The 4,819-nt window shown below is 46.8% G+C and overlaps 1 non-coding gene across 1 annotated transcript; it reads left to right on the top strand.

The window, feature by feature from the left end:
• The first annotated feature begins 1,350 nt into the window (after window positions 1-1,350).
• On the top strand, window positions 1,351-1,460 carry LOC132025250 (U6 spliceosomal RNA). The gene has a single exon (XR_009406509.1). It is a non-coding gene; the product is annotated as a U6 spliceosomal RNA (small nuclear RNA).
• The last annotated feature ends 3,359 nt before the right edge of the window (window positions 1,461-4,819 follow it).

Here is a 4,819-nt window from a genome sequence, read left to right as displayed (position 1 = left end):
ATACACGAACACAGCATAGCCTGGGTTTCCGTCTCAGGGAGAAGATTCTGAAACGCGCTCAGCCAACATTCCCTGGAGCAGGAAAACCTCTGATTATCAGCAGGATGCTCTGGCTTAGTCAGCTCCTTGTCATCGGGATTCCTTCTCCCAGCTGGACAACTGGGTGGGAGAGAACCACGGGGGCACCTTGGGTCCATGAACCGAGGTCTCTGGGCCTGAATCTCAGCTTAGTACCATGTCTCTCTGCCCATGTGTCCCTCCTCTCTCGAAGGGACGTATCTCGTCTGTGGATCGAATGAGATCATGTGGCAGAAACGTTTACTTGGCAAAATAGGAAAACTCAGTGATGGCTGTTTGTACTACGGCCATCACGGGTGTTGTGGTGTCTTGCCTAGACTGTGTACGGGCCTCCTGATGGCCTTTTGCCAAATCTGGCAAAGACACAAACCCGGCTATGGATTCCAGAAGCTGAGTGAACCTCAAACAGCTTAAACTTGAAGAAACCCACACAAGATGCAGCAAGTGCCAACCAGTAAACATGAAGAGAGCATTCTTGAGAACCTGGAGAAATAAACATCCCTTATCAAAAAATACGTACGGGGGGGGGGGGGGGGGGGGGGGGGGGAGAAGAATGATAGCAGACTTCTCATTGGAAACTATGGAGGCCGCAAGGGAGTGGAACAACATTTTTAATGCATTGAGAGAAAAAGCTGTCAATTCTGCAAAAATATCCTTCAAGAAGGAGAAAGACTTTTCTCAGGTGAAGAAAAAGAAAGAATTTGTGACGAGCAGAACTGCTTAAGAGAAGTTCTTCGGCAAGAGGGACACGAAGCAAGGGGGGAGTTTGGAAATGTTGGGAATGATGGAAGAGCAACACAAATTGTAAATATCTAGGCAAACAGACCATTATTTTCCTTTTAATTTAATATTTAATTTAATTTAATATGCATGATAGTTGAAAGGAAAAAAACATTTCATTGTCTAGTGAGATTTTCAGTGCATTTGGGTCTGATACATGTGACAACCATAACATAAAGGCAATGAGGCAAGGGAGGGACGTGCTGGTGAGGATCTACGATCTACTCGAAGTGGTAAAATATTGACGTGATGTAGACTGTGAAGTAAACGTAGAGATATACTTGTTGCCCCTACAATATCCACTAAAAAAGTGCACACACAAAACACATAATCAAAAAACCCAATTGATAAGTTACAGCAGAACACTGAGAAATTTTCAGATAATTTCTTAAGGGCAGGAAAAGACACATGTAGGTCAAAAAAGGCAAATAGAAAAATAATAATGAAATGGTAGACCAGGATCCAGACGTGCTAATAATTACATTAAGTGCAGTGCTCGTTTCAGCAGCACGTGTACTAAAATGGGGATGAGATGGAGAATGGAGATTAGCATGGCCCCTGCTCAGGAGGGCATGCAAACTCATGAAATGTTCCATAGTTTTACTCAACACCCAAAAGACAATCCAGTCAAGAAATGGGCAGGAGACATGAACAGGCATTTTTCCAGAGAAGACATATGGATGACAGACTCACAAAAAGATGCTCAACCTCACTCATCGTCGGGGAACTACGAAAGCAATCCATGATGCGATACCACCTCACACCTGTCCAAATGGCCAACACACAAGAAACAACAGGTGTCGGTGAGGATGCAGAGAAAGGGGAGCCCTCTTACTGTTGGCGGGAATGCGAGCTGGCACAGCCACTCTGGAAAACAGGATGGTGGCTCCTCACAAAGTTAGGAGTAGTACTACCCTATGATCCAGCAACTACGCTGCTAAATATTTAAGCAAAGGATACAAAAATTACAGATTCAGAGGAGTCCATGCACGCACCCCAATGTTCATAGCAACATTATCAACAAGAGGCAAACTATGGAGAGAGCCCAAGTCTCCATGGACCGATAAATGGATAAAGAAGGTGTGGGGTGTACTTACACACACACATAGGAATACTACTCGGCCATCAAAAGTAGTGAAATCTTGTCATTTGCAATGACCTGGATGGAGCTAGCGTGTTTTATGCCAAGTGAAATAAGTCAGTCAGGGGAGGACCAGTACCCTATCGTTTCACTCGCGTAGAGAATTTAGGAAACAAAACGGATGAATATATGGAAAGGGGGAAAAGAGAGAGAAACTAACAATCAGAGACTATTCACTACAGAAAAGAAGCTGAGGGTGATGGAGGGCGGTGGGTGAGGCGGGCACTGGACGGGCGGTGGGGACTAAGGGGGCCCGCGCGATGACCACTGGGTGTTGTAGGGATGTGATGAATCAATGAATTCTACTCCTGCAGTCAATATTACACTATATGTTAACGGAGTAGAATTTAAATTAAAAATTTTGAAAAGATAAATCAAAATGCTGTAACGTCTATCAAAAAAAAACAAGTGTAAACGGCTTCCCTATAGTCAGTCATAGCGGACTTCACACTTACAAGCTTAAGAGGGCAGATACCATGTGAAGTGTTCATTACACAACAAAGTAAAACATAAATGGCCTGAACACACCACAGAAAAAACATAAATTGTCAAAATGGACGAAAAGCCATGACCCGGTAACAGGCTGTCTCCGACGAGCGTCAGATATGACAGAGGAGGGTTACGAATCAAAGGTAGAAACGGACAGACAGACACGAGTCAAGGAATCCGGGGGGTTGGATTAGTGTCATAGTAGAGTCCAGAGCAAGGAAAACTATGAAGGAGAAAGAAGGACATGACATAAGGATCCAAGTGTCCAGTCACCACGAGACGTCATGATTCTAGATGTCTGTGCACCTGATGACATACTGTTAAAATACACGATGCGGAAATTGCTGGGCCTTAACCCATGCTTCACCCGTATAGAAATGCTAACTCAGTCCGGATCATAGATCGGAACATGATGGAAAACCGTGACTTTTGTGGCCACAGATTAGGCAGAATGTTAGCTGTGATGTCCAACACACGATTAATAAAAGAAAAAAAAATCATAGAGGGGACTTCATCGAATTCAAAAAACCTTTGGGGCTCCTGGGTGGCTCAGTGGGTTGAGCCTCTGCCTTCGGCTCAGGTCATGGTCTCAGGGTCCTGGGATTGAGCCCCGCATCAGGTTCCCTGCTCAGCAGGGAGCCTGCTCCCCCTGCACCTGCCTACTTGTGATCGCTCTCTTTCTCGCTGTCAAATAAATAAAATCTTTTCTTTTTAAAGAAAGACTCAGCTAAGCAAATAAAGGCAAAATACACACTCAGAGGAAACGTTTGTAACGTGCTCGTCCTACAAAGGGTGGTGTCCGTACTCCAGAAATAACGCTCACTAGTCAACCGTAAGAAAACAAATAACCCATATAAAAAAAACAAAGTATTTCAACAGACACTTCGCCAAAGGAGATACAGGGATCGCAGACAAGCACATCGTCAGCCACAGGGAGCTGCAGAGAAAAACCACAGAGAGAGGAGAAGAGGCAGCGGGGACTCACACAGACATATGCGTACCCAAGTGCGCGTCGGGGCTTTTCACAACAGCCCAGAGACGGGGGTGACTCAATGGTGGGGTCAGCAGACGGATGCGAAAATGTGGCCTATACACACCACAGAATGTCACTCAGCCGTAACGCGTATGACGTCCTGACACCTGCTTCCACAGGGATGGACCTTGAAGATGTCACGGCACCAAGCCAACACTAAAGGAGAGATTCCATCTCTGTGAAGCACCTAGAATGAGCAAATCTGTAGAGAGGGAAAGCAGGAGCAAGGTCACCAGGGCTGGGGCACCGGGGCAGCGGGGATAGGAGGTTTCTGTTTCACTGGTGAAGTCCAAGATGTTGCAAAAGTCGGGGAGAAGGGCTACTCGTGGCTGTGCGATGCGCTGTGTTTGCTGCTGTGCTAAATTATATGCTTAAAAAATGGCCACAATGGTCAATTTTTATGTGATATGTATTTTCCCCACAATACAAAAGTGTTGGCAGCAAACCCACCGTGAGAAACCACAGATCTGCTAGGAGGGATGGGGGGGGGGGTGGAGGGCTCAAGAAAATCCGCCTGAGCCTAAAACCGGTTTTGCCAAAAGATCCAGCAGCCCCTGTCCTCGGTATGGCCTCGAGAGGAGTGAGTTTCTGGTCACACGAAAGCGTCCGCACAAATACAGATAGCCGTTCTGTCTGCCATCGCCTTAACGGAAGGGATCCACGTGTTCTTGAGCAAGGAAAGGGTTAAAGGTGGTCTGTGTGTGCAAGGGGTCACCCCCCAGCAATGAAACAGGACAGACTTGATGCAGAACCACCTGGGGGACCCTCAGACGCGTGCGCGATGCTGCCCAAAGGCCAGTCTCAAAGGCCACCCACTGTGTAATTCCACTTCTAGGCCATTCTGGGAAAGGCGAATAATCTTAGGGACCTGGACCCCGTTGGTGGAGGGGGAGGATCTGCCTGCCAAGGGGCGGTGGGACGGAAGGGGGTTGGGAAGTCGACAGTCCCAAAGCTGGTGCTGGTGACTCCGGTCTACGCATGTGCACGACTCTCACAACTGTGTAGACCCCACCCTACTTCTTTCTTTCTTTTTCTTTCTTTCTTTCTTTTTTTTGTTTTTAAGGATTTTATTTATTTATTTGACAGAGATCACAAACAGGCAGAGAGACAGGCAGAGAGAGGGAAGCAGGCTCCCTGCTGAGCAGAGGGCCCGATGCGGGATCGATCCCAGGACCCTTCTGAGCAGAAGGCAGAGACTTTAACACACTGAGCCACCCAGGCACCCCAAGACATCCCCCTTTCAATTTTATGACCTACTTCAAAAGGAACAAGAGAAAATGAAGATTTGTGAACAACGG

This window comes from Mustela nigripes, chromosome 9 (assembly GCF_022355385.1).
Source record: "Mustela nigripes isolate SB6536 chromosome 9, MUSNIG.SB6536, whole genome shotgun sequence".
Taxonomy (NCBI): Eukaryota; Metazoa; Chordata; class Mammalia; order Carnivora; family Mustelidae; genus Mustela; species Mustela nigripes.
Note: the sequence above shows the minus strand (reverse complement) of the source record. Positions and strands in the feature narration are given on the sequence as shown.